The sequence below is a fragment of the Molothrus aeneus genome, chromosome 10, assembly GCF_037042795.1.
Source record: "Molothrus aeneus isolate 106 chromosome 10, BPBGC_Maene_1.0, whole genome shotgun sequence".
Classification (NCBI taxonomy): Eukaryota; Metazoa; Chordata; class Aves; order Passeriformes; family Icteridae; genus Molothrus; species Molothrus aeneus.
In genome coordinates, this window is record NC_089655.1 from 20639735 (window position 1) to 20656007 (window position 16273).

Sequence of the window (16273 nt, forward strand, 5' to 3'; positions counted from 1 at the left end):
TATAATGGAAAGTATAAATCCTTATCCTCATCTAGATTTAATATTTGATTGTTCCAATGACATAGTTGTGTAAGACAAGCAAAATGGGGTGAAGTCAGAAGAATGGTAAACTCAGAGGAGAAAGTTACAAGCAGGATTTTTCTGCGCTCCGTTTTTATGGAAAATGTAAATAATTTAGAACCTGTGTCCAAACTTGCACCTCACTTTCTACTGTAAGTTATTATGTGTACAAGATAGTTTTTTATGCTGCATCAATTTTTAAATAGTCTAAATTCCACAGATTATGCAACATACCAAAACTAAGACACCAGCTTCATGAAAGTTGGTGGCCTTAATGCAATAAAAACAGGCAGATAAAATGAAACTTAGCAGCTAAATAACACATTAAGATCAAATATACCAAAAGAAGCTAAGTATTTACAATGTTAGGATGTTATGTCTTAATACATAGCTATTCAGTATATGCAATATCAAATGGAGAACATTAATCCACAAGAAAAAGTCCATGTCATGAGAAGCAACAAATGCCTTCTCCTGGTAGTTTGATGCTTGGAATGATCTAAGCTAACTGCTAAAAACACTGAGTGAATCAAGAGGCAGAGAACTTGAAATGTGAACAGGAAGACAGACACAAAATGACTGTCAGGTGTTACGACAGAAATCTGAAACACTTTGCTCAGCATCTGAATCCCAGCACAGCTCCAGAATCCGGCACAGCCACCCTTCTGCTGGGCTCCCCAGGGTCAGAAGCATTTGGCAAGCGAAGGTGGCCTCTGACTGCATCAATGTGGAGGATGGGCCAAGCCCTCCTGGCCCTGACAGACCGGACAGCCAAACCAAGACAAGGAAAAAACTCCCTTTCTTCTAGCTTTAATCCACCTAGGGAGGCAGCATGGATGGTGATAAAGCCATGAAAGGGAACATAAATACCTCAGGACAGCTTCCACTCAGAGCCTGCAGGACTTTATTTTAATAGTTAAACAAGTACAAAAAGCAGCTGATATTCTCCTTTGAAAGCCGCTGTGTGTCACTGACAGCTGAGATGATTTACAGGAGCCATCAGAAACTTCAGCCTGCTCCTCTCAACAGTTCATTTTTATTCAAGAAAACAAAGTAAAATGGGCTTCACATTAGGCTCTCCTGCTGTCTTAAATCATTAAATAATTGTGTTGAAATTCATCGTGACCTTGTGTTGTGCTCCTCTAAACATCTCAGAATTATTCTTCTAAAGTAAACCAAATCAAAGAAACCTATGATCCCAAATAAAGAGCCTAATATTGATAACAAGCTTTCTTTTCCACTAACAGCCAGACCATTACCACTCCCAGGCTGATAATGCCTGTAAATTAAAACATCCAGTGACATTTAAGCAAGCGGAGAGTTGACAGAAATTCCCATCAAGCCCTCCTTGCAAGGTTAAGAGAAGACCTTCAAGAGAAAAGAAATTTGATTGGTGATACATTTCCCAGGTCGAGAGGGGCTTCATATTGTGCCCTAATGTATGACTTCATTATATCATTTATATGCTTCTGCTCTAGCATCAGTCACCACTAATGACCCAGCCCTTCCTCATCCTTCACACAGCACTCATCACAACTGGCTCCTCTCAACATTTCTGTCCCTTTTTGACCAAGGTACTGGTTGCCATCTCAATTCATTACCATCAAAACATGACAGCTGCAGAATTAGCTGCAGAAAAGGAAGATTAGATTCCCAAAAGCAGAATTCTGGTCCTTTCAGCAGGGAGCTGAGCAGTGCCACTACCAGATTGCAGAGGTCCTCACCTCTCAGGCTGTGCTGCTGGTTCTGAGCAGCTGCTCTGAAGCTCCACCAGTGGAATTGGCTTGCAGCTACCTTTCCCTTTCCATCCAAAATGCAAGAAAACTTCTTTTTAGTATTCTCCATCTGCAAGCCTGTCATTGCTTTACTCTGCAGAAGTCTAAATGCCTTGTGCTGCTCCTGACACAGCTCTTTGTAGGAGAGGGATGGAGGGGCTTAGAGAGGTCTCTGCTTCCTCCTTTCAGCACAGTGTGCCTTCCCAGGAGTGCTTTTCAATCTTCCAGGGGATATCCACCTGAAAGTTGCCAAAACAAACCCTCTTCTGCCTCTTCCAAGCCTTTCCCTGGTACAGGCTACAGTCTTCCCACAAAAATTCTACCGGAATAGTCCAAAACTGAAAGGACAGCTTAAATCTTCCCTTCAGTCTTGCTATTCCATCCCAAAGGAGGACACAGCTATTCTTCAGCAATGTTTGCCAAGCCAAATGTGCTTTGTATTGCCAGTACCTGTCCTGTGCTCCAATCCAAAGAGTAATGCCACCATTCCAGAGCAATTGACACAATCCGGAACAGCCGGTCATTATAAATCACAATGTCCTAATGAAGGATAAAAAGAAAAGGAACATTTATGTGGCAGACATATTTCACAGCACATTTACACTGGCATTTTTCAAGAGCTGAAAAGGTATATGGATAGAGGGTGAGAGAGGAGAAGTGAAATAAAGAACTATGATATACTCGCAGGATGTCTGTTCTGAGCACAGACAAATTTCTGAAAACTTTTTAAAGGTCATGGTTGCTAGAATTTACACTGAAAACTTGCTTTTTTTTCTTTTACCTTGCTGATCTTAATGTGTCCTTCTTCTTTGTGATTTCATGCCATGCCAAAGCTAGTTACTAACTTTCTTAGGCTTGCTGTTACTGTTGAGGAAGTATTATATTTATGATGTACTATATTATGGTAATAAATAATAACAATTTGCTTCAAGAGTTTTCATTACTGTGATCTCTTACATGAAACACAGCGCAGAATACAACAAAATAATAATAATAATATTAGTATTAGAAATACAAACAAGAGATGCAACTGTCTGTATAGTTCAAGGAAGTGGCACCTATTTTAAGGAGATCTTGCTGGTTTTTAGAAGTGCTTAACCAGCATGAAAGGAAACCTTCTATGAGCATGTGAGCTTTGATGTCTGAAGAATTTGTATTGCCATGTAATTCTTTTAGCTCATTTCTCCTGTGCAATTCTGAAGGCTTCATTGTCACTAGTACTCTAGAATAAATTCAATAATTGAGATCCTTAATTTTTAGTCTGCTTGCTTGACCTTCATACCTCTAACTACAAGAACCTGCACATCGGACATTGCGACAACAGAAAAATGCCATACAGCATTTAATGCCTTTTTAAAGGCTTCAAGCATCTTACTTTTCTTCTTTTTTTCTTTTTTTTTTTCCCCCACTAGGGATTGCTCACACTTACAGCTGGTGAGGGATGAGCAGGTTAATGACAGGACCATAAAATAAAACTCCACTTAAAGTCAGAATAAGCGTAGCAGCAAGTACCAGGATCTCCTGCAAACCTAAATGAGTCTGCCAAAATGGTTACATATGTAGCAGGAACCGCAAGTAAATCCAAGTCTATGGTCCTAAAGAGTAAGTGTAATCACTATTTTATCTCCATTTAAGTGATACATTAGGACAGAAGGAACACCACTGCTTTCCTTGCTGCACAAACAGATATTTAACAGTGGTAGCATTTATGCAAACTACCTATTAAGCTACTAAGAAAGCGCCAAAAAACGCAGCAAAGTAATTAAATAATGGACAAGGCCTGAGTTTTATTAGAAGGTTTCCAAACCATAAAAGCAATGCCAAAAGATAGTATAAATTCAGTATTGTTTGAATGGACTCTTGAAGTCCTGTACTCTAATCTACTCTTTATTACTCATCCACAAAACATCTAGCAATTTTTATTACAAGTTCCATCCATTACAGTATTAAACTTAAATTCAATATACACTGCAAGGTCATGATCCTGGTGGTAATGAAAAGCTGTGTCTCATAGAGCCTGCTTCATTTAAGGCTTAGATCCCTTGACCTACTAAAAAAAATGAGCCTCACAAAAGGCACGCTCAGATGTCAGAAGGAGTCGGCTCAGCATCCAAGTGGAAAGTTTACTTAGTAGCTCCAAAAGCTTTAATTGCACGCCAGGCCCGATTTATAAAGCCATTCTGATGTTCATGTTCTGGAAGAAAACCCCTCTGGTTATCTGATGTCGAAGTTGAAATTAGTCCTTTGGATCAAATAACCACAGCACAAAACAATTTAAGCCCACTGAATGTGCATTTTACCTGCCGCTGGCTACAGCGAGCCCATAATCTTTGGAATCACTACCATTTTATTCAATATTTGCTAAGTTGTATGTTAGACTTTGTAGTACTGCACCAGCAAATGTAATAACATGAATAATGCTGGTTTTTAAAAGGTAAATAGCATATTCTGGTCTAAATATATACTAAGGATCAAGTCAGAGTGACATAGTCCAACCTGTGACATTACTAAATTATAGAGGACCTTATAGTCTTAATATTTGGAAACAGATGTTTACATTGACAAAAACCTAACCCTTAAAACATTTTCACATCCTTATCTCTTTTTCCTTGTTTAATTATTTTCCTTCCTCCCATCTTATTAACTTTTTAGCATCTGAAACTGAGTGATTGCTTCATCTCGGAAGCAGTGTGATACCTTAAATTGTTTGCATTTTGATTCTGGAGCATGCAGCCAGGATTTGTCAAACAAACAACATAAGGCATGTGTTCTTGATGAGGTAGGTCAATTAATACTAATTGTAGTGCTCCTGTTATCTCACTGCCCTTGTCTCTTGCCACTAACTGTGCAGTTAAGGACTTCTGTGAGATAACAAACCCAGACCAGCTGCAACACCCATCCAAAGGTAGAAAATTGCACAAAACCTGTCTACTTACTGCTTAGCAACAGCATAGTACTGCCTTAGTCCCCTGATTTGCCAAGGCAGTTCTGTTTTGCAGAATCACAGAATCCTTTAGGTTGGAAAACACCTCCAAGACTGTCGAGCCCAACTGCCCACCCAGCACTGCCACGTCCACCACAAAACCCTGCCCCAGGTGCCACATCTACTTTTAAATATCACCAGGGATGGACTCCATCATCCCATCTGCCTATTCCAATGCTTCCAAGACCATTTGTTGAAGAACTTTTTCCTCATCGTCCATCTAAACACAAACTCATCCACCAGAGCAACTTGAGGCCATCTCCTCTCACTCTGTAACTTGGTACCCAGGAGAAGAGACTGACCCCCACCTGCCTACACCTTCTTTCAGGTAATTGTAGAGAGCAATAAACTCTCCACAAGTCTCCTTTTGTCCAGACTCGGGAATGCATGAGGATAAATTTAGAAAACCCTCTATGATATTTTTCTTTTCTGTCTGCACATGAAGATGATCTTTTCCTTTTTCCACCCAGAACTCTCCTCCTGGAGATATTGGATCGGTCTAATAAAAATCTTTCTTCCATCTCCAAAACCAGTGAGATGGAAATCAGTTGTACCTTCATATTTAGGGACATATTTACTGTTAGCCACACAATTTTCCCCTCCCTGGTATGAAGAACTACTTTCAAGTCAGTTTTCTGTAGCAAAATACCTGCTTGTGAATGGTTGTCAGGAATAAGGGTCCCTTATCTGGCTTAATGAGCTAAACTAGACTAGACAAAAAAATAATTGGGCTTCTAGCAAGGGTGCTGGGATTTGCAAACCATGCTGGGAATACAAAGACACTGTGGCAAAAACAGAGCCACTGCTGTCTACATTGCTCTCACTGTGAAAATGCTGGTAGAGCCCATCCCAGAAATTTAAACACTGAGTGCAGGATAAAGAGTGGAAGACACCTTTTATAAATGGAGACTAAAAAAAAAATTTCAACTCTTAGGGACTTCATGTGACACTCCCATTGTTAGGGATGGGAACTGAGCCAAAGTGGTTATACTTAAAGGGAAGAGACAGTTTGGAACTGTTAAATGGAAATATTTTGTACAAAATGTGTAATTAAATTGTGGAACACTCTTTCATTGTAAAATACTTTGCTTAATAGCTTAGGAGGATGTAAAAAATACTTAGATATTGTAGACATAGGGACACATGCAATATATCATATCCAATTACTCTAAAATAGTGTATTAGTCCCCACTTGTAGCACAGAAAAAATTCATCTTCCTGTTCAAGATACAGTCCTCTCAACCACTGGGGTAAATATTAAAACTGCTCCCTAGAAGTACATGTCTAAAACTGGCAAAGCAAACAAGAAATTATGAAAAAAACCCCATTTTTCACACTTCAAGGAATGGTGTAACACTGATCCTTATATGCAGAGCTGAGCCTTATGTCCTCATTAAAAAGATGTGTTTTCCACAGACAGACAAGGAAATTGAGTAGAGCACATAGGAGTTAATTCACAGCTCATTGATGGAATTCTTGATCTGCTGAGGGTCAAGTGATTAAATCATTGACCACCTAAACCATTAATGAGCAAAGCCATGTCACTTGCAGGTGGTTTACAGCTGAAGTGACATTACAGGAAGGAGCAGGTGGTGATGAGTACTGAATATGCTTTCTACCCACAGAAATAGGTGAGGGGGATAAAAATAACAAAAATCCCCAGGCAGTAACTTTGAACAATTATTTGGCGGCACAGAATGTTTTGAAGACAGCAGAAAAATACAAAGTGGAGGGAGGCAGGAAGAGGCTGATTTCTCATTACAGAAAGAAGGCAAAGCTTGCCCTTCTCTCATATCAGCAGGAGCTTAGTGACACCTCATTATTTTGGAAGTTGCTACTACAAACAGCTCTACCAAACATCGAGTGACTAAAGCACCTGCTTCCACTTTTGCCTTTGTCTCTGCAAAAGCATCGAGCTTAGTCTATTCTCTTTAGAGTCAGGTTGGCTTTTTTTGCCTTGTCTTATACCAAAATATTCATTTTTGAGCGGAAAGTCCCTCAAAATAGTGTATCTGAAAGAATAATAGCACCAGCAACCATCAAACTGCAATAACACAAATATTCACTGAGCAAAACAGTAGATCTGTCTCAGGAATTAGAGCTGATAACATTGCTCTGCAATGACATTAAGGCTGTTAATTTAATGGTAGCTTCACATTCTGAGGGGTCTTGTTCTCAAACTTTCATTACATTTCACAAAGGGAGTTAAAATTATTCTTTCTTTCACTCAGCACATGATACTTTGTAAGAGTAAACTGCAAAATTAAAGTAATTTCTGAAGAGATTTCAGATACAAATCTGTGAACACACTCAGTGGCCTGTCAGGGATGTGCAGCAGACCATAGGAAAACACAGATCATCGGTGACAACAATGTAAATTTCACCTCTCCCTGCTGAAAGGCATAACATTGGCTGTAAAAATAAATCATTAAGATCCCCCAGAACCTCAACACCAAGAAGGAGATTTGAACTGTGGGAAAGAAATGCCGGTGTTATTACTTGAGTTATACTTCTTACTTGCTAAAGCTTTTTTCATTATCTACAACTAATTTATCTTTGCAACTAAACTTGATATTGTTCTGAGAGTTAGGAGTAAATTCAGCACTGTTCTTTATTTTTTTATGGCCAGCAACTGTGGTAAAATATTCCTAGATGAGAGTAGGCTGCTTGCACATCATGTTGGGAATAATCCATATTCTGCCCTTACAAAATACTCCTATATTAGTGACTAATCTAATCCCAACAGATGTATGAAAATTGTCCTACTATGAATGAACTCTGTTTTCAATTTTTAAAAAAATCTCCTTACTGTTGTACCATGCATTTTATTTAAAGCTACCACGATTTTAAATCACCTGGAATTACCTTAGGTGGCTATTGCCACTTTCAGCTGTAGTTGACATGTAACAAATATTATTTCCTGATCTAAGACAGTGAGAGAGCCTAATGTGCAACCCACTTTATTTGGTTTTTGAATAAAAATAGACAGTTGAGAAGAGATAGCATTTCCTTGAAGGCTGTTGAGGATTTAGAAAGCAAACCATGTCTGCATAAACAAAATATTCATTAGACTGTGCTAAGAAAAAAACTGGAAAAACAATGGGCTTTACAAAGGGTAGATTTTGGAGAAGTGAGTATAAGAAAATTGATGTGACTTAAATAGAGTCCAGAAAATCAAGTGTAGTAAAGGAAGGATATTACTGGCTATGCTTGTTCCAATAAAACATTTACAGAATGTCACAAAAGGGAACTGGAGGTGGTGTGCAGAAGCAGAGGATGAGGAAAACTGTATCAAGGATAAAATGACAGTACCAAAAGGTAGAAGGCATCCAGAATATAGGAGGATTATGTAAATGATAACAAGAGCCTGAGGCAATAAAAATACTTGAAAAATGAAAATACTTTCATTTTTCAGATTGAAAAATGAGCATCAAATAGTGCAAAGCATCTCAACTAATACTAAAAGATATTTTAGGCATAATTATACACCCAGCAACTGACAGGCAAGAAAGGAGACGGGGTGTAAAGGAGAAGGAATGCTATACAGCAATTACTCCTGTACCTATCTCTAAAACTGAAGAGGGCAGACAGTTGCCTAAGACTCAACACCTTGAAATGATGGTGAGGAGTCAAAAGAAAAGGTGATGATACCCAAAGTGTCAATTAACTGGATTGTTGTTCATAAAGGCATAAGAGACCAGAGCCAAACAATGCTCATCTAAAAGTACTACATGAAGTAAGCACAGAAATTGAAGAAGGTGTAATGAAAATTTATATTTAGCACCATCATTTCAGGAGGCTGGCATGGGGCCAAGCAGACACACAGCAAGAAATTACCAGGCAGTTCATTTCCCATTAGTTGTTGAGCAAGTCTTAGACAACCATTAAAAGGATCACACTGGGGCTGGGGAGGAGGGGAACACGAAAACTCAGAGCATAATCAAGGACAGCTAATATTGTTTCAGGTCATGCCTCAGTAACTCAGGTTTCATTGAGCCTGTTACTGCCTTGCCTGGCAGAGGGCTGCACTAAATGTCAAAGATGTTAGTTATTTAGATTGTCAGAAAACATTTGACAAGGCTCCACCTCGAGGAGGAACTCAGCAGTGTTATTAACCAACAGACAATAAGCTCTAACGTGTCAGCAAGTTCTGGAATTTTGTTATTAAGCATGCAGTGCCACTGCAGAGTTCAAGGTGTTAGAAAGCAATGTAAAAGCAGGCAAAGAAAAAAACCTCCACTAGCCCAGGTGTGACTAAAGGAAAGGTTAAGGATCGGATATGCTTCACAGGAGTCAAGAGCTCTTCTGAAGTCACCCTCCAGGGGAATTTAGATCCAGGGTAATTAGAGCTGCATCATCTTGACAAGTGGATCCAAATAGTTACAACCAGGATTCAGAGGTGAAGAGAGGACACTGGGGATCACAGTGCTCCTGGAGGGAAGTCAGTTTGGGTTGTTTTTCACTGGTCCTGTCTTACCTGCAAGAATCCAGACTTGCCCTTTTCACATGGATCTGAGCATCCAGCACCAGCCATGGGCACACAAGCTTCTGCCTTGCCAGAAGGTGTGGACAGGTGCCCTTCTTGATGATGGGATAATGGATCTTGCCTGTTCTGCAGGACAAGCCCTTTTTTAGGCTGCAGTAAATGAGGACTGTTTGTACCTTTGAGTGCTGCTGACACCTGTTGGCTCCCTACCTCTTTGTGCTGTATTGATGCAGGCATCCAGAAATGGATTTCAAACACTTACCGAGGAAAACCTATTTTTCTTCATCACAAAAGGCTTTTGTTCATGACTGTCTGCACGATCACAATTATTAAACATGTTTAAATCCCTTTCCTGAGTTTATCAAAGCCCTAGAAAGGCAAATCTTGCAGGAGCACATTGAGGTGCCTCCTGCCTTGCTCAAAAGCCTCTCCTGGGGCTGTGCTGATGCCTGGAGAAGCTACCTAGAACAGAGGCTGGACAGAGTTAGAGAATTAAATAGGTATTTATTAAAGGCCTTCAGCAGATGGACCTTGGGCAGTGCAAAAGCCCCATGAAGGCCACACCCAAGATGCACAATGCTCATGAGTTTCTCAGGCAGATGGAAGTTTGCTCTCTTTGCATATCAGAGGTTAATTGCCCAATTACACCTTCAGGTAATGAAGTCACATTTCCCCCAGTTTACTCCCCCAAAATTCATTTTTGTTTATACTTTTCAGGGCCTGAGGCTGCAATGATGACCTTGGTTCTCAGTTCCTGGAAAAGGATTGGTTTTTTTGGACCAAACTGTGGAGAGAGCTTACAAACACTCTATATGGAGTTCATGATGTGTACCTGCACATCATGCAGTACAGGATGTGCAAAATGTAAAAGCTAAAAACTTAAGGCACCAGTGTGCAGTAGCATTTCAGCCGTGCTCTCACCTGTCTCATCAGGAGCAGCTTAAAAGGACGTGTGGTTTATCCCTGATTCCACCCAGGGAGTCTCTGTGGCTGCAGCTGGGGAGCTGTGGGGTGAGGGACCACGAGCCATGAGTGACTCGGAAGGATGGGGACACCCTGAGCTGGAGACAGCTGGGACATCCCCTTCAGGGCATGGGGATCAAAGGAAATGGGGGCTAGGCAAGGGAGCTGGCAAAGAGAGCTCCCTCCAGAAAATATTAACAGAAAATTAGAGGGGAAAAGAAAAAAAATAAAGCCTTGTGGTGCTGGTTCCTTAATTCATGCCAGAGAAATTGCAGTGTTCCTTTTCCATCATGCAGGAAGGTGAGAGATTATTTCGGGTAATCCTTTGGTCTGTGATCACCTCCACACAGCAATTTCTGACACTCTTGGGAAAGGACTCTGAGTAAAACGGGAGCTGCAGATGATAGCTGCTATCTAGGAATTGATATTTCTCTTAACTGCACTGTGCACATGATCCATACATGTATGGAAAATGACTGAATGTGGCCACAGCCACACGGGAATATTGAGAAAATTCCTCTGCTTGGAAGGACAGAATTGGGGACAACAGACAGCTATCACCCAAACAGCTTAGAAACTGTACTTGTGGGAGGAATTGCAAAATATATATTAAAAAAAAAAAAAAGAGGAACAAGGAGTTAACTTTGAAGGAAATTTCAAATACAAAGGTGGGAGATGAAAGTAAGACACAAAAGTGTTTAATGCAGCTAGGATGGCCAGCTCCTCAAGTGAACTTAGCTTGTCTAATTCCTTTGATTTCCACTAAGTAAAGTCATTTACAGAAGCCAAGCCTCTTGCTTCATAACTTTAGATTGTACCCTGATTTGATGAGAGCTTTTCCTAACCTTGGCTCAACTGCTAAGAAGCAGGGACGTGGGATTTGTAATGAATCAGGTCTGCATTCTGTGTTAAGGTCTTCTGATTTTTTTTTTTTATTATTTTATTTTTCCTGAAAGGGCAAGGAAATAACTCAAATCCCATGACAGGTTTATTGCAGAAAGAAATAGTAGTATTTGCATCATGACTTTTTTTTTTCTTGGAATGCAGTAAAGTACTATAGAAGAGTATTTAAGTCATTTCTTTGGCTGAATTAAGTAGAGAAAAAGAGCATGTTGATTTATACATGGGCAGGTTTTTTCCCTCACTTCATTTTATTTAGAATAAAGCCAAGTGGAAAAAGAAGCTTATAAAACAGGTTTGAAAGAAAACAGCCCCCTCCCACAACACTTCACAAATTCCAAGATTTGCTTTTCCAAGATATACTCTTTTGTCACCAAAGTGCTGCATAATGGATTGCAGTAATAAAATTATTGCACTGGAATGATCTGGTTTACATAAGAATTCTTAAGCTTTTCTTTGCCTTTACAAAGAATATATGAAAGCAAATTAGGAATTAGCTGCTAGGTTTAAAATAGTTGAGTGTGTTAAGAAAAATGCAGATGTGTAATCCTGCAAATATATGATAATTTAACATAAATAATTCTTGAATTAATTAAAGGATTTACAGGTTTGTCTCATGTTCTTTTTTCTGGCTTTTCTTTTTGAAAGCATGACTCAGAACAATCATCCTACACATCCTGGCACATGGTGCCTTAGGGGTGGGTTTAGTGCACACAGCTATTTATAGGCAAAATTTCGTATGTCTTGGACCTCCTCAAGTCCCAGAATCTAACACATTTTTTACTTAAGCAGCCCTCATGGCTGTACAGTCTGGTAATCATCCTTAGAGCCAAGAGTTGGATAAATCAGAAAAAAAATCTCTTCCTTCACACAGGTCTTTAGTTGGCCTGAGATGATCTTAAGAAATGAGGGGCATGTCTCTTCTCACTTTGAGCAGAACGTATGGATTCTGAAGCACTGCTGGTCCTTGCCAAATAGGGTGTGTGTCACAGGGGAAGGCAGAAGAAGAGAAGATGGATATTTTTTAATGCTCATAAGATCTGGATGTAATTTTTGACTGTAGGACAAAAGCAGTGCCTCATTCAGCAAGATGACAAAAGGTTATTTGGCACCTGGCATAAAATACACTTCTTGCAAGAACCTGGCATGAGCACCAAAGTGATAATGAGTAAAATGTCAACGTCTGTGCAATAAAATCATTGATGCTGAATGTTAAACAATCATAAACAGAATACTAAACCTTCTAAGAACATTATGCCTCTTCTGTGAACAGCCAAAAATTAGTCAAACCTAAACTGACATCTCTGATATGAAGAAAATAAACAAACCTAATGTCCCAAGACCTTTACCGTTACCTTTAGTGTCCTAGGACATCAGGTAAACTGTAGGAAGCACACAGTGCCACTTGTTAATGAATCACAGGAGATAAAATGACATCAGTCCAGTTAATGGATACTGTTCCTTGCCAAATCTATGGCTTTAAATTTAATTATAGTTGAGCTTCATCAATCATACAGCAAAAGAACATGGTGATGAAGACTTGAACTCCAAGATCAGCCCTTAATCAACAGGCATTTGCCTCATCCTCATCTAATACACTTGCCTGCAGAAACCACTTGGTAGAGAAAAGGGAGCTGTGATCTGTGAAGCTCTATGATTAATGGCTGCATTAGGAGAATTCAACCCTTGCCCTATAGCTATAGCTCCTCACCACAAATATAGATTAAAACACAATGTTTGGACTCAAACACAAGAGTTCTCTGATTTTATAATCACTTTACTGTAATGCTACTAAACCATGTCTCCATGGGACAGCATTTTTGTCTAGGTTTCCCCATCCTTAAAATAAGTTACTGGTATGGTTTCAGATCTTTCACTGGATTGCAATGATTAACCTTTACATTTTGGGTAGATGGAGGGTTTGTGAGACTAATGAAAAAATTTTCATTCTCGTCATTACTCTAGATTAGCACTTCATAAGGAAAATCTTCTTATTGTGAAACATTCTTATTCCTATGTAAAATTCACTGGGAGAAACGTTGGGGTTTTCCCTCCTCCTTTCCTTTTTGTAATTGTATGAGAGGAAAATGAATAGAATTTTAAAAATAAAGTTTAATAACTACTGAATGTTATAATATAAACACACAAAATACCTCCTAGCAATTTATTGAGTCCAAAATCAGATCATGGAGAGGACAGGTTGCCCTTCAACTGAGGAATTAAACACTACTCTTTTTCCTAGAAAACTCTTCTCTGATTCAAAAGTGGTCCTGACAACCCATGGTCCTCAAACGTCCCTGAGCACCTCAAGATGGAAAATACTCTTTATGCAACCCAAAACCTCCTTCCTCCCCACCCAACACCCACTGAGGTTCCTATTCCTGCTTCTATCCCCAACAGCATAGAGAGAAAAGAAACAATCTACAAGTCTTTTTTCAATAACTAAGTGTATCACAGAAATCTACATCTTGCCTACATTCAGGCAAAGCAAAAGAACAATCCTGTTAAATACTCAGACAACATTTCTACTGACCACAGGTACTTGGTCATCAAGCATGAGATTCACTGCAGGAACACTCTCAGAAAACAGCAGCCACTCTCAGAAAAACATTTATCTTTTTAGCACAAGGTTTTATGATATTACTCCTCTTCCTGTAATTAAAAGGACATTGTCTTGATCTTTAATAATTACATGCTAAATCAAGAAGTGTCCACTTCCCCATACTTCGACCACAGGGAAAAAATTACTGAGAAGAGTGGTTTTTTTTTCAAAAAATATTCATATTAAACCAGCATGTAACAACAACAAAAATATGCTCTTTCAAAAAGGCACTTGCTAGGTCATTATGCATTTCGGAAGAAACAGCCATCAACTGGGAGCTAAAAAAGTTTAAATAAGCAGCACATGTGGATGCCACTTCTGCCAAACTTCATACCAAAGCAAGCGTGTTGTATCTACAACACTAATTAGTAGCTAACATGAATACCATAAATTCAAAAGCATTAATTAATCCCCACTATTTTTCCTGAGAAATAACGGGTAGTAGTTTCTTTAGAGTGGGAGAAAATAAGATTTAAAAGCTGTGCTAAGACTGACTGATGGCAGACAGGCCTGAGGAGGTCAAAGCAGGCTGGATTCTCAGACCATCCCTTCCAACTCCCTGTCTCTGGCAGATGGATGACCATGGATCAGCTGCCTCCAGATCTCACACTGCACTAAACAAGAGATCACCATTGGTCATCTGGGCTTTTCTGCCTGACCCCATTTTGCAGGAATATTAGCAAAATCTCCATCCCTCCCATCTGCCAAGACACAGGGCTGCCTAGAGCCCAACCCTCAGTGTGTGCTTGTGCCCAAATTAGCTGAATGAAAGGCAGATTTGGGTTGAGTACAGCCATAGTCAGGGATAAATAACCAGGTATCCAAAATCACAGGTTCAAAAAACCCCCAAGAGTATCACAGAAAAATCAGTGTTAGGATTCAGAGTGACCACACTGCATAATGCTCTGCTGAATACCACAGTGATGAGCAAGGATTGATCAAACCCCAGATAACTCTTTTATGCAGCCTTATTATGTTTAGAGCAGACAGGGCACACTGAAATTTATTTTAAAAAACCATTGTTTTAATCACTAAATCACCATGTCTGTCTCTAGAACACCAAGACATTCAAGAGAGGGGGAAGAAAACCAACAAGCATAATGTAAGCTGCACAAGATCAAAAGCAAGCAAAAGTGCAATTAATTTCATCCATTTTTAGAAGTAATTGTCTTTGCACCTTACCCAAAATTTAATGAGCATTACTCCTCTAGCATGGCAAAAAGCTTTGTTCTTTTGAGTTAATTGATTCGTAAACGCAGTAGGAGAAGTGTATCTGAAGTTCAGTAACCTCGATAGTTGAAAGAAATGGAGCATTCAATGGGTGTAGTGCAAAAGACTGCTGCAAACCCTGGAAATGTAACTATGGAATTGATTTCCTGTTTGCTGAAACTCATAGGCACTATGTGCGTTTCACAATTTCAGTTATGCTCCTTAAATAGCCTCTTTTAGTAATTATTGTTTAAAATATTTTCTGTCCCCTCCTTGTTGCAGAGCTCTTCATTTTCCAGAACTTCACAGCATAGAGTGGTTTCCAGTGACAGAAAATCAGTGAGGACTGAATGGCTGGCAAAAAAGATTTCGTACAGAAAAGGGAGATTTTTGGGTGACAGAAAATGAAGATTGGACAGATTTGTATACATTGCACCACAGAGGACTGGTTTGAATATGGTCAAAGGACTGTGGGTTCAAAGCACCAGCAAGACAGAGCCAAGGCAGCAAAGGAAGGAAAAGAAAGGCTGTGGCTCCTGTCTAAGATGAAAAAAACAAAATTATTTCCATTTAATATCTTAAGGCTGGAAGAAGCCAGGTTTACATTTCATTTTTGCCCCTTAAGGGAAGATTTAGTACAGTATTGTTCAGTATGTAAATTCTAGTTACAGCCTAATGAGATTCCTACAAAATATTCTATTAATGCTAAAGGCTCTGTTCTAAGATTGTACTTACATATGCTGCTTATCTTTTTCTCATCAGGGCTCTTTTATGCTCCTGGATGAGTTTCTCAGCTGGATCATTGTAAAGTACACAAATTATGGGATTGCTTACCTGCACTTCTAGGAGATTAACTCACACATTCTACCACCACCCACCTGGAACACAAAACACCTTTGTGAGCCAACGTACAAATCCACTTAATCAGTGACCCAAATGTGAAATGCAGACATGGTGTCACGTATAATGCTGGCATAAATATCACCTCCCTGCCTCTCCACTAAATTCTGCAACATCAAAGCCAGCTGATCTCTTGGAATAGTTTATAGGAGGCCAGGGAATAGCAAAACCATCTCATCTCTGCAGAGATTTCAGCCTGGAGAGGTGGTGCAATACGAGACTTCAAAATGAGCCTCGTGTCCCTGGAGGGAAGTTTGCATTACAACATGCAATGCTTCATTACCACGTGTATCACTGTAATGAGGAGGTACTTATATCACTGAACTTGCATTACACAGAATTATATATGCACCATGCAGATGTGGGCTGGAGGATTGCACTGAAGAGTTTAGGTA